Source organism: Schistocerca gregaria, chromosome 5 (assembly GCF_023897955.1).
Source record: "Schistocerca gregaria isolate iqSchGreg1 chromosome 5, iqSchGreg1.2, whole genome shotgun sequence".
Classification (NCBI taxonomy): Eukaryota; Metazoa; Arthropoda; class Insecta; order Orthoptera; family Acrididae; genus Schistocerca; species Schistocerca gregaria.
The window spans coordinates 665,445,887-665,473,525 of NC_064924.1; the positions used below are offsets into that span (position 1 = coordinate 665,445,887).

The window sequence follows — 27,639 nt, forward strand, 5'->3', positions numbered from 1 at the left end:
TGTTAATACTAGTCGCTAATCTATCTGCATTTGGATCGCACTTCCTTGACACTTGTGCAGAAAGGTGTGTAGTATACTACTGCATCCATTTTCAGTAAGCTACCATAAGAATTCAAAACTCTTAGCAGTAATCCACGCGCTTTCAAATAGAAACTGAAGAGTATTCTCATGTATCACTCCTTCTATTCTGTTAAGGAGTTCCTTGAAAAATTTGGCTGATTCTTATGTTATATTGTTGATTGCGTTTACTTAAAGTTATGGCTTGACTTTTTTGGGTTCATAAACATTTTATTTTTATCTGTTATTATTTTTATGTTGTAATTTCATGTACTGACACGTTCCATGACCTTGGAGATTTGCTCGTCAATTTGGTCCTAGGGAACTTGACGTGTAAATAAAAATGAATAAAAATGGTGTAATATTCTCTGGGAATAGACTGCAGTTGTAACCAGTTTGACTGTAAGATCTGACTCGAACTACAAACAGAAGGCCAAGCGACCTTATCAGAGCAGAAACAGGAGGAAAATGCACGCAGATGGCGGCAGAGCTCGGTGGAGGTTCGCTTTTACGTGCACTTCCCCTTTGGTTAGCAATGCAAATCCATCTTGCACAAACGTACGAGGGAAACATAAAACTAAAGAGGACGGCTTGTTTGGGCCACCTGGTGTTCGAGGGAATTTAACGTTGCTCCAATGCTGGTCATCATAGATTTGGAATGGGTATCAAAGGCGATTTAAAATACAGTACGTACAAGTTAAAACTGGTCCAAAAATACATTTCATGCACCTTTAGGAAAGCCACCCTACTTTCATCATCGGCTCCAGTTGCGGATAGCGTAAGTTTGGTTGTCTGCTTTAAGATAAGTGAAATGTTTTCTGGGCCAGTTTTATTTTGCCCACATTTTATATTCGGTGCATCATATTGTAAGTAGGCTGTTTAGGTTTTTATATTGGTAACGACACGTAGCGCTCTGTATGAAAATCACTGACTGTGCTGTATGCAGTCTGTGGCTGGTTTGCATTGTTGGAATTTGCTATTGTAGTTTTAGGCGGTTGGCTGTTAACAGCGCGTAGCGTTGCGCAGTTGGAGGTGAGCCGCCAGTAGTAGAGGATGTGGGGAGAGAGATGGCGGAGTTTTGGGAGCGGATGATCTGGACGTGTGTCCATCAGAGAGAGTAAATTTGTAAGACTGCATGTCATGAACTGATATACAGGGTGTTACAAAAAGGTACGGCCAAACTTACAGGAAACATTCCTCACACACAAATAAAGAAAAGATGTTATAAGGACATGTGTCCGGAAACGCTTAATTTCCATGTTAGAGCTAATTTTAGTTTCTTCCACCTACGCTGAATGGAGCACGTTATCATGATTTCGTTCGGGATACTCTACCTGTGCTGATAGAACATGTGCCTTTACAAGTACGACACAACATGTGGTTCATGCACGATGGAGCTCCTGCACATTTCAGTCGAAGTGTTCGTACGCTTCTCAACAACAGATTCGGTGACCGATGGATTGGTAGAGGCGGAGCAATTCCATGGCCTCCACGCTCTCCTGACCTCAACCCTCTTGACTTTCATTTATGGGGACATTTGAATGCTCGTGTCTACGCAACCCCGGTACCAAATGAAGAGACTCTTCGTGCTCGTATTGTGGACGGCTGTGATACAATAAGCCATTCTCCAGAGCTGCATCAGCGCATCAGTTATTCCATGCGACGGAGGGTGGATGCACGTATCCTCGCTAACGGAGGACATTTTGCAAGTTTCCTGTAACAAAGTGTTTGAAGTCACGCTGTTACGTTCTGTTGCTGTGTGTTTCCATTCCATGATTAATGTGATTTGAAGAGGAGTAATAAAATGAGCTCTAAAATGGAAAGTAAACGTTTCCGGACACATGTCCACATAACATATTTTCTTTCTTTGTGTGTGGGGAATGTTTCCTGAAAGTTTGGCCGTACCTTTTTGTAACACGCTGTATATATTATGACTTTTGAACGCTATTATGGTAAATACATTGCTTGTTCTCTATCAAAATCTTTCATTTGCTAACAACGCCTATCAGTAGTTAGAATCTATTATTCAACTGGCAGCATTGGCGCACGCAAACAGTAGTTTGAGTAACGAAGATTTTTGTGAGGTAAGTCATTCATGAAAGGCATAGGTTATTATTGGTCAGCGCCATTCTTTTGTAGGGATTTTTGAAAGTCAGATTGCGTTGCGCTAAAAATATTGTGTGTCAGTTTAAGCACAGTCATTTATAATTTTTCTAAGGGGACGTTTCAATATCTTTACTACGACGCGATGTACTGGCTTCACGTAGAGTCTGATAAAATACGTTCCACCGGGTAAACGGGATTTTCATCACATGCCGAGAGCATTATGAAGAGCTAGACTTGAGCAAATTGTGCGTAGGTTTCTCTCCGCCTGCCAGATTGTATAACCACGACCGCCTCGGCTGCTTCGGGCTGGCGTGCGGCAATCTGGTTAGCAAGTACCGGGGCTCACTCCGCTGTGCTCTCCCCTCATCTCCTCTCAGCCTAACCGTGGCTGGCTGGCTGCTGCTGCTGAACCCAGGCGCGTCTGTCCCCTAAGGGCGCAGCAGCCTCCCCGTCCGCAGAGGTTTCAATCCGCAGGTTCTGGCGCGACGTGCAACGGAGGCAGCACTTCGCAGTTTGTAGAGAAGCCGACGGGACCAATAAAATGCAAATGCCGCTCCTCCGGGCCCAATGTCGACGTTGGCAATGCTTCAGCACTACTTATTCCCTACTATCTGCATTCGATGCCTGCAAATACGCGCTACTACTGCGGCAGTAAGCGCTCCTGCCAGAATGCTTTATATCGAATCTTTAGCCAAACGAATTTAGTTGTGCATGCGGCGCACAAAAATGGGCGAAGCAGCTGAGTGGTTTGAGGAAGTGGAGATATTTTCGGCGGAATGAACATCTACTGCCTGTTTGATTTTCCTGATTTAGGTTTTTGGAAGTCGTCCTTAATCACTTCAGGCGAATATTGCCATCGGCTTAGTTTGTTCGACACCGACTGTCACCCCCTTTCACCTCCCCTGTCCCTTTTCTTTGATTTATTAGTTGCCTTCAGACGTTGTTTGTACAAATAACAATTAAATCACAATGCGTTTAGCAGTCATATATGCACTCATGCTCATAAATTAAGGATAATTGGAGAATGTGGTGCCACACAACGTGGCACTACACAAAACTGTCGCTGATAGCGTAGGCACATAGGGAACACACAAGACACATCTCTAAGTCCACGGTATTGGTGGTAAGTTGAGAAAACCGTCCCGAAACACATGTACTACAAAAAGCCACTGTTTCCTCCGCATCTACTCCGACATCAATATGGAATATGATCACCATGCACACGTACACAGGTCGCACAACGAGTTGGCATACCCTGGATCAGGTGGTTGAGCAGCTGCTGGAGTATAGCCTCCCATTCTTGCACCAGTGCCTGTCGGAGCTGCTAAAGTGTCGCAGGGGTTTGAAGACGTGCAGCGATACTTCAATCGAGAGCATCCCAGACGTGTTCGATGGGGTTTACGTCTGGAGAACAGGCAGGCCACTCCATTCGTCTGATATCTTCTGTTTCAAGGTACTCCTCCACGATGGCAGCTCGGTGGGGCCGTGCGTTATCATCCATCAGGAGGATGGTGGGACCCACTGCACCCCTGAAAAGGCGGACATACTGGTGCAAAATCGCGTCCCGATACACCTGACCTGTTAAAGTTCCTCTGTCAAGGACATGCAGGGGTGTACGTGCACCAGTCACAATCCCGTCCCACACCATCAAACCACGACCTCCATACAGGTCCCTTTCAAGGACATTAAGGGGTTGGTACCTGGTTCCTGGTTCACGCCAAATGAAAACACATCGAGAATCACTGTTCAGACTATACCTGGATTCGTCCGTGAACATAACCTGGGACCACTGTTCCAATGACCATGTACTGTGTTCTTGACACCAGGCTTTACGGGCTCTCCCGTGACCAGGGGTCAGTGGACTGCACCTAGCAGCGAATAAACCATGTCTGTTCAGTCGTCTGCAGACTGTGTGTCTGGAGACAACTGTTCCAGTGGCTGCAGTAAGGTCCCGAGCAAGGCTACCTGCAGTACTCCGTGGCCGTCTGCGGGCGCTGATGGTGAGATATCGGTCTTCTTGTAGTGTTGTACACTGTGAACGTCCCGTACTGTAGCGCCTGGACACGTCTCCTGTCTGCTGGAATCGTTGTCACAATCTTCAGATCACACTTTTGGGAACACGGAGGGCCTGTGCTACGACCTGCTGTGTTTGATTAGCCTCTAGTCGCCATAGTATTCTACCCATCATAACGTCGTCAATATGTGTTGTTTGACGCATTTTCAACAAACATTCACCATTAGCACGTCTGAAAACGTCTGCACACTTACTCGCTGCACCGTACTCTGACATACACCAACACACACACCTCTGCGTACGTGGACTGCTGCCAGCGCCACCGTGCGACGACCGCAGGTCAAATGCACCGCATGGTCATACTCCGAAGTGATTTAAGCCCGCAAACCACCTACCAGAGCGTTGTTTCACTATTTATCAGCATTATCTTCTATTTATGAACATGAGTGGTTATATCTCGTAGGTCTCTCCTATGGATCGCCAGGCACGTTTTCTCTTGTGTTTGAAGCAATACTTTGAACTTCGTTCGTGCATTATCTAGCTGGAGTTAGCAAACCAAATACTGCTCTTTACGTCTCTCATATGATGCTCAGTTTGGACGAAAAGTGTCGGTTTGTTTCCCGTTAGAATCAAAATTATTTTGTAATCGGAATTTTACGTGTCCATTTGACAGAGCACTCCAAATTAGACAAAATTGTTGAAATGGGTCGGAGCACTATGGGAATTAACATCTGTGGTCATCAGTTCCCTAGAATTTAGAACTACTTAAGCCTAACTAACCTAAGGACATCACACACATCCATGCCCGAGCCCGGATTCGAACCTGCGATCGTAGCAGTCGCGCGGTTCGCGACTGAAGCGCCTAGAACCGCTCGGCGACAGCGCCGGCCAAATTAGTCTAGCGCGATATTCGTTTTATCGATATGCATTAACAGGGACAAAAAAAGTCGAAGAATAACTGGGAACTCCAGCAGCGACTGAGCAGCGCGGTGGTGCCGCTGTTGCAGTGCTGGTTATTTCACCACGCCTTGCAATGTGACTAGTGCCTTCACCTCGGCAAGAAGTTGTGGCTCTCGAAGCACCAAACACTCCAGAAACTCTGCCATCGCATGGCACCGCAGTGGGCAGGCGATGATGATGCGGTAAATGTGGTACTACGCGCCACAAACACATTGCGGTGACTCTAGCACATACGGGTGGGTGAGTCATTTGTAGCCGATAGAGATTTAGCCAGTACCGACCGTGATTAAGGCGGAGCAGAAACACAGAGGAAGACCGCTCTCCTTCTCTACATTCTCGCACGAACGAAAAAAAATGGTTGACATCGAAATAAGTGTCCAAGGAATAGAAAAGCAACTGAAATCACTCAACAGAGGAAAGTCCACTGGACCTGACGGAGTACCAATTCGATTCTATACAGAGTACGCGAAAGAACTTGCCCCCCTTCTAACAGCCGTGTACCGCAAATCTCCAGAGGAACGGAAGGTTCCAAATGATTGGAAAAGAGCATAGGTAGTCCCAGTCTTCAAGAAGGGTCGTCGAGCAGATGCGCAAAACTATAGGCCTATATCTCTGATGTCGATCTGTTGTAGAATTTTAGAATATGTTTTTTGTTCGAGTATCATGTCTACTCTGTAGGAATCAACATGGACTTCGGGAAGAGCGATCGTGTGAGACGCAACTCGCTTTATTGTTCATGAGACCCAGAAAATATTAGCTACAGGCTCCCAGGTAGATGCCATTTTCCTTTACTTCCGGAAGGCGTTCGATACAGTTCCACCCTGTCGCCTTATAAACAAAGTAAGAGCCTACTGAATATCAGACCAGCTGTGTGGATGGATTGAAGAGTTTTTCGCGATCACAACACAGCATGTTGTTCTCAATGGAGAGACGTCTACAGGCGTTAAAGTAACCTCTGGTGTGCCACAGGCGAGTGTTATGGGAACATTGCTTTTCACAATTATATACAAATGACCTATTAGATAGTGTCGGTAGTTCCATGCGGCTTATCGCGGATGATGCTGTAGTATACAGAGAAGTTGCAGCACTAGAAAATTGCAACGAAATGCGGGAAGCTCTGCAGCAGATAGGCACTTGGTGCAGGGAGTGGCAACTGACCCTTAACATAGACAAATGTAATGTATTGCGAATACATAGAAAGAAGGATCCTTTATTGTATGATTATACGATAGCGGAACAAACGCTGGTAGCAGTTGCTTCTGTAAAATATCTGGGAGTATGCGTACGGAACGATTTGAAGTAGAATGATCATACAGAATTAATCGTTGGTAAGGTGGGTGCCAGGTTGAGATTTATTGGGAGAGTCATTAGAAAATGTAGTCCATCAACAAAGGAGGTGGCTTAAAAAATACTCGTTCGAGCTAAACTTGAGTATTGCTCATCAGTATCAGGTCGGGTTGACAGAGGAAATAGAGAAGATCCAAAAAAGAGCGGCGCGTTTCGTCACAGGGTTACTTGGTAAGCGTGATATCGTTACGGAGATGTTTAGCAAACTCAAGTAGCAGACAAGAGAGGCGCTCTGTATCGCGGTGTAGCTTGCTGTCCAGGTTTCGAGAGGGCGCGTTTCTGGACGAGGTATCGAATTTATTGCTTCCCCCTACTTATACCTCCCGAGGAGATCACGAGTGTAAAAGTAGAGAGATTCGAGCGCGCACGGAGGCTTCCTGGCAGTCGTTCTTCTCGCGAACCATACGCGACTGGAACAGGAAAGGGAGGTAATGACAGTGGCACGTAGAGTACCCTCCGCCACACACCGTTGGGTGGCTTGCACAGTATAAATGTAGATGTAGATTGTGATCAGAAGCTTCTCGTGGTGCACACCACGGACATTTTTTAGTATAACTGCAAAATGTCGTACCCTTTGTTGTTACGACAGGCGCCACTTATTGTTGCACAAGGTTCTTGCTGTGTCGTTGAGTATCGAGAGCGGTGCAAAAAGAAATGACCACAGCAGCGACACTGCACAGCAAAGTGGTATCACAAGGCGCCAATGAGGCGCTACGAAGAAGAAGCCATGTTTCCTGTTGATCCGAGACTCCACCACCGTGGCTCTGCCCTCACATAGCGTCGCCAGAGACCAGGAGGGCAGTTCTGGTCAAGGTCGGATCCTGCCCTCCTCCAGGAAGTTTATGGCGGAGTGGCATCGTTGTGCTGCCTACTCGCCGTAACACAGGCCGCGTCAACCGTCAGGGAGTGAAGCGACTTCCATCTCCTGTGAACTGTGGCTGCGCGCCAACTCTGTCACACCTGTGTCAGCCAGTGTCTACTAAATTGTGTTTTCTAGTGACTGAAGTGAAGCCACGCTATGACATATCTATGTATGTGCATCTTTTCATAGGATCACCATTTTTAAATTGCATCAACGCCATGCGATTCGACAGGAAGTTTTCTAACAAACAGGTACTGGCGGAATTAAAGCTGTGAGGACGGAGCGTGAGTCGTGCTTGTGTAGCTCAGATAGTAGAGCACTTGCCCGAGAAAGGCAAATATCCCGAGTTCGAGTCTCGGTCCGGCACACAGTTTTAATTTGCCACGAAGTTTCATATCAGCGCACGCTCCGCTGTAGAGTGAAAATTTCATTCTGGAAACAGGGAGCAGTATGTAGTCCTGAATGGAGTGAGTTCAACAGAAACAAGCGTAAGTTCAGGTGTGCCCCAGGCGAGCCTAATAGGTCCGTTGCTTTTTACGATTTACATGAACGATCTGGTTGATGGTATCGACAGCGGCATTAGACTGTTTGCTGATGATGCTGTAGTAATGACTGGCGGTTATCTCTCAATATTAGTAAGTGTAACCTACTGCGTATAACAAGGCGAAAATCCCCATTAATGTACGAGTACAAAATAAATGCCCAATCTTTGGAAGTGGTAACATCCGTCAAGAATCTGGCTGTGACTATTCGAAATGATCTCAAATGGAATGATCAGATTACACAAGTAACGGGCAGGGCGAACTCTAGGTTGCGGTTTATTGGTAGAATCCTGAAGAGATGCAATCCTTCGACAAAGGAAATTGCTTAAAACACGTTAGTTCGTCCAGTCTTAGAGAATTTTTCGTCTTTATGGGACCATTACCAGTTGGGTCTGATTCAAGAGATTGAAAAGTTCCAAAGAAGAGAAGCAAGACTCGTGACTTGTACATATAGCCATCGCGAGAGCGTTACGAATCTCATAGAAAGTTTGAAGTGGGACACACTTGCAGATAGACGACGCGCTAACCAGAAGGGGCTGCTCACTAAATTCCGAAATCCGATCATCGTCGAGGATGTAAAGCACATATTGTTACCACCAACTCTCAAATCGCGCAATGATGACCATTCAAAGACAAGGGAAATTAGAGCTCGTACTAAGGCGTTTAGACAGTCGTTTTTCCCTCGCGCGATCCGCTAGTGGAACAGAAATGGGGGGGGGGGGGGGGGGGGGGAATAATGACTTTGGCCGCGAATTGTGCCCTCCGCCATACACCGCTTGGTGGCTAACAGAGTATATATGTAGATGCAGCATTCGCCACTCAGTAATCATGGCTTATTTAGTTGTCCTGGACCGCATTTCCACGTGTGCAGTTTCGTAACTTCGGCCGTGCCTGGCGAGCAAAGATAAGTTTTCTTGTAATTAATATAGTATTACTTGATCAGGGTGTTCTAATTACCTGTATTATCACTAGCCGCGTCAGTGTCCAAGAAGTCGGACACAATAGTTCTGCACTGCTGTCGCACGTCTTGCTCAAGGACTGTCGAAGGAACATATTCGTCCGTCTTTTTCGCCCCTAACACTACGGTATGTCTTTACTCAAAGCATGGTGATTTTCTTATTACTATGCTGTAGTTCTGCAAGACAACCGGTAATCTGATACATCGATATTTGGTCGGTATTACTGACGGCATGATGCATTACGAGCAGCAGTGCTCATGGACAGTCTGTCAGAGAAACGATTGTATCTTTACATAAGCCGTCGACATATGTAAGTCCCTCAAAGCATTGCAGGAATCTCCGCTGTAAGTAATGAGGCTTCCGGAGAGACTAGGAATTGGCCACTATCGTTTGACGTGTCGGCATAATATGCACTTCCAACGGCATCTGAAGTACATGATACATTTGTGTAGGGACGGTGCACATGTTCACTTCCAATAAAAAGTCCTTTAACAGCTGTATGCTCCTCTTACGTTCAATGTATGGTGTATGCGTTCGAATGTCCAAATCTTTCACTTATTACTGTAATGGAAACAGTGATGGTGCGAAGCTGCTGCATCTTGACAAAACGTTGCTGAAATATCGTAACAGATAGAGCCTAAACGTGGAGGTTCTTTATAAACAAGTGTCTACTATTTAAAGCGTTTCTCTGCTCACAAACGAACCCCCGAATATAAGGAGGTCATGGCTAAATTGTGAGTGTTTGGATAGGTATTTGAAACCAGTGTACTGTCTTCTGAGTTCGAGTGAAGGTTCACTGCTTGCACAAGCCACCCATTCGTAGTGGTTGACCGTAGAGCACCTAACCAGCACGTCATCACTTTATAATGGCATCTGCCAAGCGTGTATAGGGCAGAATTAGTGGCCGAGCCACAGAAAAAGCAATCGTAGTCCAGATCCCGTGAGACTAGCGTACGGTAGAGTGTCATACATACTCTTGGGCTGGCACCTCACAAATCTCACGAAATTGAATGTGTAATATTAACTGCCATTTTCAATTTGTGTAAGATGTACTTCACATGCGTAGACCATATCAGCCTCCGATCGATGTACAGAGCAAGGTATCTGACAACTTGTTCCTCTGCTGGCATAGATTTCTTGGCTCATGCGTCTTCTGACTGGTTTGATGTGACCCGTCACGAATTCCTCTCTAGATCCAACAGCTTCATCACAGAGTGGCACTTGCGTTTGACATCCTCAGTTATTTGTTGGTTATAGTGGAGCCTCCTTCTTCCGTTATAGTTTTTACCGCCTGGAGCTCCCTCAAGTGCCACAGTCCTTGATGTCTTGACACAGGACCTATCGTATTACACTTATTCTCGTCGGTGTTCTCCACATGGTCTTCTTCTCGCAGACTCTGCAGCGAACGTCCTCATTTCTTGTTTGTCATAGTATTCTGCCCCCAGTGATCTTAATGTTGACGTGGTATGACTGCCCTCAATGCTTGCTAATAAGAGAGTGTATCTTCTGCTCAACTATAAAAATATTTTCTGTTCTTCTACTATGACAAATAATATGTTAAACGTCTAAAGTACATACTGAGTAGTAGTACGCCACACTATTTGTTGCATTGTGAATATAATTTCTCCTTTGATCAAGTATGCCTGGAAGCATTTTTTATTTTAGTGAAGCCTATGACTGGGAACAAGATGAGTACGCCATTCAGAGGGATATAGGTCTTCAAATGGAACTATTAAAATACAGTAAACGCAGTTCAGAATCATGAGAGGAGATGAGAAATAAGAATGACACATTTTTCGAGTGGTGGAACTGTTTCACTATGATCATTATTTTATGCCTCTTTCTGCTAGAATTTGTAATATCTTGATAATTCTGAACTAACAGTAACGGCAGAAAATCAGTAAATTTACGGAAAACAGTAAGATCAATTTTATGATTGTTGGTTGTGTACTCGTGTTTCTAGCGTGATCATACAGTTCTTTCCAGTACCTGATGTATGCATAAAGCGTGATGTGACAGTTAACTCGTCGAAAGGCGCTGAGAAGTCCTGGTTATGTTGTACATTCCACTGCCGACAGGCAAATGTAAATCTCATTTTAAACCTCTCATCAGCGCGGCTATTCATGTCAGAACGTTTATACATCACCCACGTTGTAGGTGCAATTACTGAAGTCACATTTAACAAATAAGGGTGTTACTAGCAGGGAAACGTGTTTCACTGCAACTGTCCCATCCTCTAAGTGCTCGTTTAATGAACGGATCAGCGCAAGCCGGTCGCTGTCATTCATGAGCGCATTACCGAACTTACTGCAGCATTAGCGTTCAGTAACAAACGTAAGTGTTCCCGGCCTTTGAAATAAAACGTTGGTACTTAATACACTCCTGGAAACTGAAATAAGAACACCGTGAATTCATTCTCCCAGGAAGGGGAAACTTTATTGACACATTCCTGGGGTCAGATACATCACATGATCACACTGACAGAACCACAGGCACATAGACACAGGCAACAGAGCATGCACAATGTCGCCACTAGTACAGTGTATATCCACCTTTCGCAGCAATGCAGGCTGCTATTCTCCCATGGAGACGATCGTAGAGATGCTGGATGTAGTCCTGCGGAACGGCTTGCCATGCCATTTCCACCTGGCGCCTCAGTTGGACCAGCGTTCGTGCTGGACGTGCAGACCGCATGAGACGACGCTTCATCCAGTAGCAAACATGCTCAATGGGGGACAGATCCGGAGATCTTGCTGGCCAGGGTAGTTGACTTACACCTTCTAGAGCACGTTGGGTGGCACGGGATACATGCGGACGTGCATTGTCCTGTTGGAACAGCAAGTTCCCTTGCCGGTCTAGGAATGGTAGAACGATGGGTTCGATGACGGTTTGGATGTACCGTGCACTATTCAGTGTCCCCTCGACGATCACCAGAGGTGTACGGCCAGTGTAGGAGATCGCTCCCCACACCATGATGCCGGGTGTTGGCACTGTGTGCCTCGGTCGTATGCAGTCCTGATTGTGGCGCTCACCTGCACGGCGCCAAACACGCATACGACCATCATTGGCACCAAGGCAGAAGCGACTCTCATCGTTGAAGACGACACGTCTCCATTCGTCCTTCCATTCACGCCTGTCGCGACACCACTGGAGGCGGGCTGCACGATGTTGGGGCGTGAGCGGAAGACGGCCTAACGGTGTGCGGGACCGTAGCCCAGCTTTATGGAGACGGTTGCGAATGGTCCTCGCCGATACCCCAGGAGTAACAGTGTCCCTAATTTGCTGGGAAGTGGCGGTGCGGTCCCCTACGGCACTGCATAGGATCCTACGGTCTTGGCGTGCATCCGTGCGTCGCTGCAGTCCGGTCCCAGGTCGACGGGCACGTGCACCTTCCGCCGACCACTGGCGACAACATCGATGTACTGTGGAGACCTCACGCCCCACGTGTTGAGCAATTCGGCGGTACGTCCACCCGGCCTCCCGCATGCCCACTATACGCCCTCGCTCAAAGTCCGTCAACTGCACATACGGTTCACGTCCACGCTGTCGCGGCATGCTACCAGTGTTAAAGACTGCGATGGAGCTCCGTATGCACGGCAAACTGGCTGACACTGACGGCGGCGGTGCACAAATGCTGCGCAGCTAGCGCCATTCGACGGCCAACACCGCGGTTCCTGGTGTATCCGCTGTGCCGTGCGTGTGATCATTGCTTGTACAGCCCTCTCACAGTATCCAGAACAAGTATGGTGGGTGTGACACACCAGTGTCAATGTGTTCTTTTTTCCATTTCCAGGAGTGTATTTCAAGGAACAGAACTAATGGCCCAAGAAATATTAAAAAACGAGCTACTCGTACATTAGCGGCTCGTTATCTTTTTTTACAGGGCAGTTAGCCAGCCCGTACTTTCATCAGTGTTCTGGCTGTGGTTCAATCTCATACTTTAGTAAGGAAGTGTTTGTGGCGCATCTATAGTATAGAGCTCTGGTGTTCTACGGCATAATGGAGGAGAATAATGATTTAAAAGTATACATCAAAAATTGCACAGTACACCATATTTACGTGTTATGTAGTTATGCCTTAGACAGAAGATTTGGGGTGCTCAGCAGAAACTGAATGAAGCACACAAAGGTATTTTCCTTCCTTTCTCTGCAGTGATTCAGTGTTCGAACATGGGAGGTACCCAAGTTCCCACAGGACACAATTGTCTTTAACAGAGATTTGTTTTCTCTACGTGTAAAACAAAACTGAGAATTTGCTATTATGTTACAGAAATAGTCAAAATCATAATGACAGGTGTGCTTAAAATGCAGAGCGTCAGGTTGTTTTCTTCAGACCAATTCGCTTTCAAAAGATAACTACCTATGTTATAGAACAACAGACAGCTACGTTGTGGGTGACTGACTCCTCAGGTAACAAAAAGTTACAGTAAGTCGAGACAATAGCTACGAGCGTCAAATTTAATGTACGTAGTTTTTTCATATCTGTCATTACATTCATAAAAACTCAGACATGTATGAAATATTACAGCATTGCAAATGCAAAAGTTTTTCATGTAGCCACTTACGTTCACCTCCCATTAATGTTTAGCCTAATTATAAAGGAGTAGCTAATTACTGCAGGTTGCAGTCCACAACAAAATCCAACTCCTACCCCCCCTTCCCCACCCCCACCCCCACCCCCCTCTCCCCAAACACGCACGCCAGCCTTGGAAAAAATCAAAGGTCATATTATCCCTTCTGTGACATGTTTAATATTACTCCCACTAAGTACAAAAACCAGAATTATCTCAATTCTGGAACGAAAAATCGTAGTAGTAAATTTATTTTTTAAATGAAGGGTAACTGAAAATATTTCAGCTGAGCTATGTTTAAAACAGAACTGGAGGGAACACTCGCCCTCTTCAGTTTAATTTCCATTTAATTTAAAACCTTTTGCCGTATTTTGATTTGCCCATAATTTTTTTTCCAACAACCCGGTATTTTATTGCAAATCTGGATTTTTCTCTGTTTTGCATAGCGAAGCACGCTGTTTCCTGCATATTATTTCCCATCATTTACATACTGAATAGTGAGTTTAAAACAAGTAAGGGGTGAGGGCATCGTGTACTTTGGGTTTTGTCAGGGATCCTCGAAACGGCAACTATAGAGAGACATTACTAGAGGAAGAGGATAAATTGTTGCCTGCTGGAATCTACACTACAAGATTTGCCAATTGACACTACAAGCAGAGAACCTGGAACTGTGAACGTGAATGAAATCGCTCGGAAGAAATTACGTACATCTCGTGTTTTGGAAAAGTGCGATTCTTCTTCTAGGTTAGTTGTTGTCGTCGTGCTGTTCCACAACTGAGGTCGGATACTGAAACTCATTGTGTGTCTATCTTGACGTATATCATTGCTTTCAGCCATTTTAAAAGTTCCGTAGAATAGTGCATGTTAGAGACGGTGTTGCAGACGACAGCCATTTAGTGCCTTCTAGCTAGGAGAATTCTTGGCTGCAGATTGTCACGTACGGTTCAGAGAGAACTAAGTATTTAGGTGCTATAATGTGTCATGGAAAATTTCAGGCTGGAACGTCATTCTTAAATTATTATGTTTACTGCCCAGTTTGTATAATTCTACTCCGATAAGTGGAATATGAGTGGATATCTATAAAGCACTGCTGTCTATAGCTGTGATCGTGTAGTGTGTCTTATCATGTGATCAATTATTATCGAGCAAATTAATGTGTTTCCCAAGTATCAATGGCACTTTACGCTGATTAAATGCATCATCAGTGAGAAGTGACATTTTTTATTAGCCAGTGCGCAATTCGACGTGCATCTGAATTAGAAAAAGCAAACCAGCATTTCACAGAACAAGGAAATGACAGGGAACAAAACAGCTATGAGTGACTATTTTTACAACCCGATACGTAGAGTGACTGATTTCTTCGTCAATCATCCTCAGATTCCGGTGAAATTCCTAGAAACGCGTTACCCGAGCACACGTCTGATCTTTGAACACAGCTGGCAAAGTGGCAGTCTCGATATATGGGTAGTGAGTAACTGTCCAGATTATGGCCGTTAGTAACGAAATGGACAGTGTCTTGAAAGGAGAGTATAAGATGAACATCAACAAAAGCAAAACGAGGATAATGGAATATAGTCCAATTAAATCGGGTGATGCTGAGGCAATTATATTAGGAAATGAGACACTTAAAGTAGTAAAGGAGTTTTGCTATTTGGGGAGCAAAATAACTGATGATGGTCGAAGTAGAGAGGGTATAAAATGTACACTGGCAATGGCAAGGAAAGCGTATCTGAAGAAGAGAAATTTGTTAACATCGAGTATAGATTTAAGTGTCAGGAAGTCATTTCTGAAAATATTTGTTTGGAGTGTAGCCATGTATGGAAGTGAAACATGGACGATAACTAGTTTGGACAAGAAGAGAATAGAAGCTTTCGAAATGTGGTGCTACAGAAGAATACTGAAGATAAGGTGGATAGATCACGTAACTAATGAGGAGGTATTGAATAGGATTGGGGAGAAGAGAAGTTTGTGGCACAACTTGACTAGAAGAAGGGATCGGTTGGTAGGACATGTTTTGAGGCATCAAGGGATCACAAATTTAGCATTGGAGGGCAGCGTGGAGGGTAAAAATCGTAGAGGGAGACCAGGAGGTGAATACACCATGCAGATTCAGAAGGGTGTAGGTTGCAGTAGGTACTGGGAGATGAAGAAGCTTGCACAGGATGGAGTAGCATGGAGAGCTGCATCAAACCAGTCTCAGGACTGAAGACCACAACAACAACAACAACAACAACAACAACAGTATGGTACGACAGAATTTTAGGATAAAAGTCTCAAGAGATTTCGCAACGCCCGTTTAGATAGTATCCTAGCGTTCGTTCACCATTTCAACCTCAGCATCAAATTAGACAGACGGACATTGCACTGAAGGGAGAGAACACCACACGCGCTACATGGTGTACGCGATTCAAAATGCAAATGGCTCTGAGCACTATGGGACTTAACATCTATGGTCATCAGTCCCCTAGAACTTAGAACTACTTAAACCTAACTAACCTAAGGACATCACACAACACCGAGCCATCACGACGCAGAGAAAATCCCTGACCCCGCCGGGAATGGAACCCGGGAACCCGGGGGCATGGGAAGCGAGAACGCTGCCGCACGACCACGAGATGCGGATTCCCCTCCGTCTGTGGTACAGGTTGAGCAAACTGTGCCGACACAATGTGCTCATCGGGTCGCAGAAATGAGTGCCACGAGCAGACAGCACAGTGGGAGGCAATACTGCGGGAGAGGATCAGGGCGGAAACTCTGCGTCCGTTTCGGCACGTTCTCCGGCTGTGTGCTGCGGAAGCCATTCTGCCCCGGCTCCGCCTCCCGCAGCTGGCAGACTCATCTGCCGCCTCTTTGAAGCAGGCGGCGCTTTTTGCCGCGCTAGCGGCGCCTGCGGTGACAGCTACGGGCTGACGTCACAGCACAGCACAGTAACACGCCTGTCAGACCGACCCGGAGTTACTGGCTTGGGTGTCAACTTGCCTCTGCTGTATAGTGTACATCATACGCCTACGTGTCGAGTTCTCGTCTAACCGTTGCATTCAAGTGTGAGACTGGACAGAAATAAGAGAAATAACGCCTTTATAACTTACAACACTAATATGAGGTAGGTGAAGAATTCAAAGCATTTCATTTATTTGGCGTAGGTATCGGGAACATGCCAGATGAAACTTTGTGTTCATTTTTTTTTTGTTTTTTTTTTTTTTTTTTTTTTGTTTCATCACTCTTATGACTGGCAATGGCAAGGAAAGCGTTTCTGAAGAAGAGAAATTTGTTAACATCGAGTATAGATTTAAGTGTCAGGAAGTCATTTCTGAAAATATTTGTATGGAGTGTAGCCATGTATGGAAGTGAAACGTGGACGATAAATAATTTGGACAAGAAGAGAATAGAACCTTTTGAAATGTGGTGCTACAGAAGAATGCTGAAGATTTGATGGGTAGATCACATAACTAATGAGGAGGTATTGAATAGAACTGGGGAGGAGTTTATGGCACAACTTGACCAGAAGAAGGGATCGGTTGGTAGGACATGTTCTGAGGCATCAAGGGATCACCAATTTAGTACTGGAGGGCAGCGTGGAGGGTAAAAATCGTAGAGGGAAACCAGGAGATGAATACACCATGCAGATTCAGAAGGATGTGGGTTGCAGTAGGTACTGGGAGATGAAGAAGCTTGCACAGGATAGAGTAGCATGGAGAGCCGCATCAAACCAGTCTCAGGACTGAAGACAACAACAACAACAACAACAATGACTCGTTTGATGCGGCCCGCCATGAATTCACCTCCTGTGCCAGCCTCGTCATCTCAGAGAAGCACTTGCAACCTACATCCTCAGTTATTTGCTGGATGTTGTAAGTAGGCTGTTTAGGTTTTTATGTTGGTAACGCCACGTAGCGCTCTATACGAAAATCACTGACTGTGCTGTGTGAAGGCTGTGGTTGGTTTGCATTGTAGGAGTATATGCTATGGTAGTGTTGGGCAGTTGGCTGTTAACAGCGCATAGCGTTGCGCAGTTGGAGGTGAGCCGCCAGCAGTGTTGGATGTGGGGAGAGAAATTGCGGAGCTTTTAAGAGCGGATGATCTGGACGTGTGTCCATTAGAGACAGTAAGTTTGTAAGATGGTTAAAATGGCTCTGAGCACTAAGGGAGTAAACATCTGAGGTCATCAGTCCCCTAGAACTTAGAACTACTTAAACCTAACTAGCCTAAGGACATCACACACATCCATGCCCGAGGCAGGAGTCGAACCTGCGACCGTAGCAGTCGCGCGGTTCCGGACTGAAGCGCCTAGAACCGCTAGGCCACCGCGGCCGGCAAATTTGTAAGACTGGATGTCATGAACTGCTATACATATTATGACTTTTGGACACTATTAAGGTAAACACATTGTTTGTCTCTATCAAAATCTTTCATTTGCTAACTGTGCCTATCAGTAGTTAGTGCCTTCAGTAGTTGAATCTTTTATTTAGCTGGCAGTAGTGGAGCTCGCTGTATTGCAGTAGTTCGAGTCACGAAGATTTTTGTGAGGTAAGTGATTTGTGAAAGGTGTACGTTAATGTTAGTCAGGGCCATTCTTTTGTAGGGATTATTGAAAGTCAGAATGCGTTGGGCTAAAAATATTGTGTGTCAGTTTAGTGTTGGTCAGAATAGGTAAAGAGCGAAATGTCTGAGTACGTTCACTTCTGCTCAGCTGTTTGAAATCAAGTAATGTACGAGGTTTATCAGCACAGTAATTCATTAATTTTTCTAAGGGGACGTTTCAATGTATTCCAATCTCTGTCTTCCTCTACAGTTTTTGCCCTCTACAGCTTCCTCTAGTACCATGGTAGTCATTCCCTCATGCCTTAACAGATGTCCTATCATCCTGATGATGTTTGGTTTGTAGGGCGCTCAACTGCGCTGTTATCAGCGCCCGTGCAAATTCCCAACCTTTGCGCAGTCCAATCTCGCCACTTCCGTGAATGACGATGTAATGATGAGGACAACACAAACACCCAGTCATCTCGGCGTCCTATCATCCTGTCCCTTCCCCTTATCAGTGTTTTCCACACATCCCTTTCCTCTCCCACTACTTACCTTAGCAGTTCACTTAATTTTCAACAGTCATCTGTAGCACCACATCACAAATGGTCCGATTCTCTTCTGTTCGGATTTTCTCACAGACCGTGTTTGTGTGTGTGAATTCCTAAGGGACCAACTGCTGACGTCATCGGTCCCTAGACTTACACACTACTTAAACTAACTTATGCTAAGAACAACACACACACCCATGCCCGAGGGAGGACTCGAACCTCCGGCGGGAGGGGCCGCGCAGTCCGTGACATGGCGCCTCAAACCGCGTGGCCACTCCGCGCAGCTAGACCATGTTTCACTTCCATACAATGATGTACTCCAGGCGTACGTTCTCAGAAGACTCTTCCTCAAACTAAGGCCTGTGTCTGATACTAGCAGACTTCTATTGACCACGAATGCGCTTGTTGCCACTACTAACCTGCTTTTCATGTCCCCCTTGCTCCGTCTGTCATTGGTTATTTTATAGTCTAGGTAGCAGAATTTCTTAACTTCATCTCCTTGGTGGCCATCAGTCATGATGTTAAATTTCTTGCTGTTCTCTTTTCTGCTACTTCTCATTACTTTCGTTTTTCTTAGATTTACTCTCAGTCCATATTCTGTACTCATTAGGATGTTCATTTCATTCACCAGATCATGTAATTCTTCTTCACTTTCACTCAGGATAACAATGTCATCAGCGAATCGTATCATTGATGCCCTTTCACCTTGAATTTTAATTCCGCACCTAAACCTTCTTTTATTTCCATCACTGCTTCTTCGATGCACGGATTGAATAGTAGAGGTGAAAGACTACATCCCTGTTTTACACCTTTTTAATCCGAGCACTTCGTTCTTGGCCGTCCGCTCTCATTATTTCCTCTTGGTTCTTGTTCACATTGTCTATTACCCGTCTCTCCCTATAGCTTACTCCTATTTTTCTCCGACATTCTAACATCTTGCAACATTTTACATTGTCACACGCTTTTTCCAGGTCGACAAATCCTATGAAAGTGTCTTCATTTTTCTTTAGTCTTGCTTCCATTATCCATCGCAACGTCAGAATTTCCTCTCGTGCCTTTAACTTTTCTCAAGGTAAACTGATCGTCATCTAGCACATCCTCAATTTTCTTTTCTAGTCTTCTGTATATCATTCTTGCCAGCAACACGGATGCATTAGTTTTTAAGCTGATTGTGAGATAATTCTCGCGCTTGCCAGCTCTCGCAGTCTTCGGAATTAGTGGATGATGGTTTTCCGAAAGTCAGATAGTATGTCCCCAGACTCATAAATTCTACACACTAACGTGAATAGTCGTTTTGTCGACACTTTCCCCAATGATTTTAAGAATTCTGATGGAATGTTATCTATCCCTTCTGCCTTATTTGATCTTAAGTGTTCCAAAGCTCTTTTAAATTCTGATTCTAATACTGGATCTCTTGTCTCTTCCAAGTCGACTCTTGTTTGTTCTTCTATCACATCAGACGAATCTTCCCCTCATAGAGGCTTTCAGTGTATTCTTTCCTCCTATCCGTTCTCCCCTCTGCATTTAACAGTGGAATTCCCGTAGCACATTATCGAAGCTTGTTTTGACTTTCCTGTATACTGAGTCTGTCCTTCCGGAAACTTAGCTCCAGGTCTATCGATTACAGAAATGCCCACAGCAAGACAATCTACAACATGTCTACAACGAACATATCAAGGGGAAAGATTCTAATTTTGATGTCCGTCGTCAGGCGTTGCTTGCCGGGTGTCTAGACAATAATAGAGGCGTGGAAGAACCTTGTGAAATTAAAAGCAGTTATAGTTCAGGTGTTGAACAAGATTTCGATAATGTGCCAGAGACAGAATATAGGCTTTTTAATGGTGACGGTAATGGCAGCAAGCATGAAGATATTCACTGTTAGTAGGAGTGTAGTGATGGTTCTGACAAATACTTTTTACGGAAAAAATAATCTTTCAAGCGGAGGTAGGAACAACCTTCGTTGCTTGTACGAACAAGGCGCCTAAATACAACTGTTGAAGTCCCTAGAATTCGACAACAGGCGTTAATTTAGGGAAAAAATCCGGGAAAAGAATCCGTAAGGCCACTTCTCTCTTCAGGAAATGTTCTGTCAGAAATAATCAAATGGACAAATGCAGAAATATAAAAAAAATGAGATAAAATTATGAGAATCATGAGAGAATCACTTATTTTCTTGACATGATCGGGCTAAATGCATTCATCGTTCTTCTTGTGTATACAATGAGTTTGAAACCAGGAATCGAATCCCTAAACTGTCTCTTTGTAACTGATGACACAGGACGTAATTTTTTCCTATGTACCATGACAAAAAATAGGATGTTGTTCCTTTTGGCTGCTCTTAGCTTTAATAGCCAGCATGATAGGGATGAAAGAAAGAAAGGAGATCCTGCTGCAGCAATTTCAAAGTTTTTTTAGCCTGTTTATTGAAAATAGTCAACAATACATTACCTTGGGAGCTACAGTGACTGCAGATGAGATCCTGGTACCGTTTAGAGGGCGTTATAGCTTCGCTGTGTACATGCCAAGAAACTGGCGAAATGTGGCATAAAAGTAATGTGTCCAGCTGGTGCATAAACTCATTATCTTCATCGTGCATACATCTACTGTGAAAGAGGGCGTGATAGTGTGACCTTATCAAATGAAGATAATAGGCTAAAAGTACCAGCCTAAGCTGTAGTGAGACTAGTGAAACCAACAGAAGAAACTTACATACAGGTAAATAGGATGGCAGATAACTGAATTGGATCCATAGAACTGGTTCATCAACTTCTTCAGAAGGGACTGACATTTGTGGGCACACTAAAGAAGAATAAAACACGTATCTCTCATAGCTTTCTTCCTCAAACAAGAAGACTGGAGAAGACTGCTGTTTACGGCCTCACGGAAGGTATGTCACTACTCTCTTATGTTTCGAAAAAGAGAAAAACTGTAATCCTGATATACAGTATGCATCATTCTGAGTGTCTTGATCCTCAATCCAGAGAGCGATAAACCAGAGTTTTTCTCTGTTTATAGCGTAAAAAAAGGCAGTTTGGATTTCCTGGATAAAAAATTTGCAACTTGCATCGCAAGCCGAAGGGAAAGAAGATGGCCTGTACCAGTTTTTGCCCACTGGTATATATTACCTGCGGACTAAACGCTTACCGCCAGTATACCAGTATTTCAAAACGACTCCGGACATAATACGTTTTGACTTCATGAAATCGTTAGCAAAGGCTCTGACATATACCATTATGATACACTGACTGCCAATAACAAGTCTTTCAATGGAATTTACTATTCCAATCAGGCGGATACTGCATATCCCAGAAGAAGAACATCCACAACTTCAAACTCTTGAGAAGACTTTTGAAAAAAGATAATCCTGTGACTTTTGTCCTCCGAAAGTGAAGAGGAAGGATACGTATGCCTGTCAGTAGCGAGAACGAGCAATATGTCTTGAACGTGCACAAAAAATGTAGAAAATATGCTCTGAATCGAAGAAATGAGAGAACTTTTCTTGTGATGGTCACAGACAGCAATCTAAACTTTAAAGTGCCCGTTTCTTCTTAATATGTATTACTTTTATCTTGATAATAACTACTTCGGGCATTAAAATAGTTTTCAGCAAAGACGGCTGGCATTCGTTTCCAATAATCCCGAGGTCTGACTGACTGCAACATGTTAGTTAAGTGAGAAATACTAGACATGTTATCTGAGGGGTATTTTGCGCGAAAGAGAGAGGCCAATAGCGGCTTTATTTATGCCTAGGTCGAATCAGTTAGAGCTCTAATGTTTCCATAGCGAACATGTCGGTGCTCGACAACGTCAAACTCGTACATTTTGGGATCGAGCTGACGGCCTTGTGAAAGACAAGTAAAATTATGCAGAACGAGTAAAATTTGTCCCAGAAGCTTACTCTGAATATTTCAGCACAGATTCGTAAATCACAGTAAAAATTAATTACAGATTAACAAGTGCACTGTATAATATCTGAGTACATGGGCGGTTTTCTACGCGTTTCTTTATTGTAACTACTGTTGCAAACGAACTAAAACAATAATGCTGACAGAAAGCTTACATGAGCATGTGTGTGTGTACTGCAGAAAGAAAATTAAACACATATCCTCGCTGGAAAGCAGACCGGATCTTATATGTTTTGAGAACCGCTACAAGTAAAACAAATATTTATGTTTACTATCGTAACACCATGAAATTCAGTTTCCTCTGCTATTGTTCATAACGTGGAATACGGTGTTTCCTGTTCAACCAGGAACTTAATTTCTGCAAGTACAACATGGTGCTTTCATATTCATATTACAGCCGACTTCGCGATCAATTGTGGTTTACTTTTTTCATTTCGTTGAGTAAATTTCGTCGGAGTGAATTTAGTTTTTCTTTGTCTCTGGAAGTGCTGATGTGTAATAAGCAATATCACCTTTACTCGATACCATATATTTCACATATACTGGATAAGCGTCAATATATTTGGAGCTCTGTGGTCTTCTTCAAAATAGTATGCAGACCGTAAACACTGACTTCAGACGGCCAATATTACTGCACAATTCTCATTAGAGTACAGTAAATTTGTACAACTGTACAGTATTAACTCCGCAATAAGGCCCAGAGAATCACGCGATGCCGATCTGCATTCGTGCCATCCTCTGCCATATGGCGTCATCCGGATGCGACATGTGTCATCTGCGTATACTAATGTATTAGCTGAAGTAAAGATGAAATACTGAGTGCGTAGGGTTATCTAAAGCTTGTACACAAACCAGATCTCAGTTGTAGTAATGGAAGAATAATAAAGGGAAGCAGTGGTTGAGAAAGGAGTAACACAGTGATGTAGTCTCTACTCGTGTTATTCAATCTGAACACTGAGCAAGTTTTGAGGGAAACCAAGGACAAATTTAGAAAAGAATGAAAGCTGAACGAGAAGAAATAAAAACTTTGAGGTTTGTAGAAGACATTGATATTCTCTCAGAACAGCAACGGCCTTGGAAGAACAGTTGAATGAAATTAATAGTCTCTTGAAAAGACATCAACAACAGTTAACCATGGCACTACAGTGTTTTCGAAGCAAATCAGGTGATGCTGAGGGAGTTAGTTTAGGAAATGAGACGCTGAAAGTAGAAGGACGCTTTTGCTATGTTGGCAGAAGTGAAGAGCGTATAAAATATAAATTGTCAGAAGTAGGGAATGTTTCCTGGAAAAGAGATATACGGTAATTAGAATGCAAGCTTAAGAGTTAGGATCTCTTTTCTGAACATGTTGTCTGGACTGCAGTGTTTTATGGAAATGAAACGCGAAAATAAGAAGTACAGACAACAAGGGAATCAAAGCTTTTGAAAAAGTAGTGGTGCAAAGGTATGCTGAATTTTAGATGGGAAGATCAGGTAACAAATGAGTATCCAAATGGGGAGAAAAAGAATTTCTAGAGACGAATTGTTGGGGAACCTCCTGAGGTATCAGAATTGACAATTTCGTAATGAAGGAGTGGCAGGGCATGTAAAAATTTTAGGTGACCAAGTACTGCCTTCAGAAAGCACGCTCAAAAAATGTAGAATCGGGGAGAATCGAAGGGTTTGTAACGTGTTGTCACTGAAAGATTATGACGATTAATCCGAGTGGTGAGCTACGAATGAGGGGGGCCTGCACCCAGAAACGGCGAGGAAGCGAATGGGTGAAGAACACGAACCAATCGCATGGGCATGGCGATAGTATATGGCGAGTATATGGCGAGTATATGGCGATGAACAACTTCAGTGTTACTAAAGGTAGCCGTGGGGAAAGTCAGACATTTGAACGGATACGACAAGTAATTGACGAGAATGTGTGCAGGTACTTCTTTACGATGGAGAAATCAACACAGGAGAGGAAAACCATGACAGGCAGTTTAAAAGCAGTCTGAAGATTAAGGCTCCATTCCCCTAAAAACCTTCGTGTTAGAAACCTATGAGATATTCGAGTTGCGCGACAAACATTGTGCAGTTAAATGGAAACTTAACTGCGGTGGGACAACACAAATGCATGGTCTGCATAAACGTGTAGTGTGTTTGCAACAGCCTGTGTGTGGTCAGAGTAGCTGCAACATAAGAGCCTACATGATTAGTGTGATCAGCTCGCTAATCGGACGTTAATTTTATTGAGGTACCATTGGATTCTCTAGGGCACAGCCGATAGATTACATCGCATACAACACAGCGGTGTGGAGCAGTGATGAGCGCACTGGACTCGCATTCGGGAGAAAGACGTTTCAAGTTACGCATCCGGCCACCCAGATTTAGGATTTCTGTGATGTTCCTCAATTTCTTCAGCCAGATACTATAGAGCCACGGCCAGCTACCCTGTCCCGTCATTGTCAAACTGGACGTCTAAGTATGTAAATATTTATACACTGGATAGCCAAAGAAACTGGTACACCTGCCCAATATCGTGTAGGCCCCCGCGAGCATGCAGAAGCGCCGCAATACGACGTGGCTTACACTCGACTAGCATCTGAGGTAGTGTTGGAGGGATCTGACACCATGAATCCTGTAGGGCTGTCGATAGAAACCGTGAGGCAACGACCTGGTGGAGATCTCTTCTGAACAGCACGTTGCAGGGCGTCCCAGATACGCTCAATATTGTTCATGTTTGGGCAGTCTGGTGACCAGCGGAAGTGTTTCAACTCAGAATAGTGTTCCTGGAGGCACTCTGTAGCAATTCTGGACGGTTGGGATGTCGCATTGTTCTCTTGTAATTCCCCAAGTCCGTCGGAATGCACAATGTTCAGGAATGGATGCAGTTGACCAGACAGGATGCTTACGTACGTGTCACCTATCAGAGTCGTATCTAGACTCATTAGGGACCCCTTATCGCTCCAACTGCGTACGTCCCGCACCATTACAGAGCCTCCACAACTTTGAAGAGTCTCCTGCTGACATGCAAGGTCCTTGGATTCATGAGGTTGTCTCCATACCCGTACACGTCCATCCGCTCGATACAACTTGAAACGAGGCTCGCTCGACCAGGCAACATGTTTCCAGTAATCAGCAATCCATTGTCGGTGTTGAAGGACACAGGCGAGGTGTAAAGTTTTGTGTCGTGCAGTCATCAAGGGTACACGAGTGGGCCTTCGGTTCCGAAAGCCCACATCGATTATGTTTCGTTGAATGGTTCGCACGGTGACAATTTTTGAGGGATCAGCATTCAAATCTGCAGCAGTTTGCGGAAGGGTTGCACTTCTCTCACGTTGAACGACTCTCTTCAGTCGTCCTTGGTGTCCTTCTTGCAGGATCTTCTTCCGGCCGCAGTGATGTCGGAGATTTCACGATTTACCAGATTCCTGATATCCAAGGTACACTCGTGAAACGGTCGCACGGGAAATTCCCCACTTCGTCGCTACCTCGGGGATGCTGTATCCCATCGCTCATGCAACGGCTATAGCGCCACGTTCAGATTCACTTAAATCGTGATAACCTGCCATTGTAGCAGCAGTAACTGATCTAGTAACTGCGCTAGACTCTTGTCTTACATAGGAAAATTGTAAATTTGTGGTAAGGACTATGGGACCAAACTGCTGAAGTCATCGGTCCCTAGGCTTACACACTAATTAAACTAACTTACGCTAAGGACAACACACACACCCATGCCCGAGGGAGGACTCGAACATCCGACGTGGGGAGTCGCACGAACAGTGGCAAGACGCCTCAGACCGCACGGCTACCCCGCGCAGCTGTCTTACGTAGGCATTGCCGTATTCAGCCTGTTTACATATCTCTGTATTTGAATACGCATGCCTTATACCAGTTTCTTTGGCGCTTCAGTGTATTAGTATGTAACAGAAAGGAGGGTGAGAGAGCGGGGGCGGAGAGAAAGGGTGCAAAACGACAACATTGTAGACTGACCGGCCAACGAAGAGATTTACGACCGTGTTGAGACTTCGTGCGTTAGACAAGGCAGCGTGTAACGAGCGTGGTTGTCTGCGCTCCGAGCTCGCCTTCCTCATCAGCCATACTGCCCAGTTAATTGTTCGTCGAGAGCGCGCATGTTGCCTTCTGTCTTCGGAACACGAGTCTCGCCTAAAAGATATGGAGCCACTGCACAGCAAGTTATGTCCACGTCCGCAGAGACGTACGTGCGCACGATATACACACAGAAGTCACGCCACACGCCGGCACCGACCATAAATACCGTAATCTGTTTTCTAGCGTGTCTTACAGCTAACTAATTTCATCGGAAGGTTGTAGGGCTATCTGCCGTTCAGTGGATGGCGTTCCCGGACGAGACGCCCCGAGTAATGAAGGCTCTGCTTTATGGATTGTGCTGGTCTTCTGGTTTCGTATGTCCACGTATGCAAATAAGATCCTGAGATGGTATTGTTAGTTAATGTTTCTATACGGCCTCAGTGAGTAAGACTAAAAATGGTACGAAGATCTACATCTACATCTATACTTCACGCAAGTCGCCTGACGTGCGTGACAGAGTATACTTCGGGTCCCACTACCTTTTTCTCCTTCCTGTTCCTTTCGCTAATGGTGCGTTGCCTAGATTGACTGCCTGTAAACCTCCAGTTTTCTGTATGTACAACGTGTGCAACTTTGATCCCGCCGTTTGCAGATAGGTGGCGACAACGGTAAGCAGCGGTCGAAAGAAACAGATCGCAGGTGTCAGGCAGTTAGCTTGGACCTCGGTCAACATAACCTCATTCAAACATTAGTCGATTTGTGTCTGCATCATAAAACTGTTCTCGATTGAAAATGTCAGTTTACGAGCATAATTCTCGTCATTTGCGGGAGGTGTTACTGTTTTGTTTCAATATGAAGAAAACAGCGGCTGAGTCTCATCGAATGCTCTGAAGTACTTATCGTAAGGACGCTATTAGTGAAAGTAGGTGTCGTGAGTGGTTTCAACGCTTCAAGAATGGTGATTTTAACGTCGTAGACCGGCATAGTGGGGGAAGAGAAACTGTTTTCGAAGATGCAGAATTGGAGATATTGCTGAGTGAAGACTAGCGTGAAACTCAAGAAGAATTGGCACTATTAGTGGCAGTGACACAGCAAGCAATTTCAAAACGTCTCAAGGCTGTGGCCATGATTCAGAAAGATGGAACTTGGGTCCCGTGTGAGCTGAAACCAAGAGACATTGAACGACGTTTGTGGGTTTTTTGAACAGTTCCTTCAGAGG

The 27,639-nt window shown here is 44.7% G+C and overlaps 1 protein-coding gene across 1 annotated transcript in view; it reads right to left on the reverse strand.

The window, feature by feature from the left end:
- The window catches only part of LOC126272437 (tensin), a 2,382,193-nt gene that overhangs the window by 1,169,203 nt on the left and 1,185,351 nt on the right, over positions 1–27,639 (reverse strand). The window lies entirely within an intron of this gene.